Consider the following 362-nt stretch of genomic DNA (forward strand, 5'->3'; position numbering starts at 1 on the left):
CCTTCAGCAGATCCAGACAGATGGAACAGCACAATCTTTCTCGATGCAGATCAACTCCACTTTGCGCCATTTCTCCTCTCAGAAACAAAGACTGTGTGACTTTCACTTCCTCAGTTATAAACCAGTTTAACTGGTTTCTATCTCTCCTGTTGTGTTCTGTGAATTCAGCCAATCAGATTCTCACTCGCTCAGAAGTTGGTCACACCCATAGACTAACTGGACAGAGCAAGCCCCCCTACTTCCGTTTTCCATATAGGAAGTACCACTGGGTTGCGAAAAGGCCAAAGTCCCATTGACTTACATTGAGAAACAGACAGTTATTTCTCAGTCATTTTATATGTCAGAATAATCATTCTTCCTCT

The sequence above is a fragment of the Oryzias melastigma genome, linkage group LG17 (genome assembly GCF_002922805.2).
Source record: "Oryzias melastigma strain HK-1 linkage group LG17, ASM292280v2, whole genome shotgun sequence".
NCBI classification, from domain to species: Eukaryota; Metazoa; Chordata; class Actinopteri; order Beloniformes; family Adrianichthyidae; genus Oryzias; species Oryzias melastigma.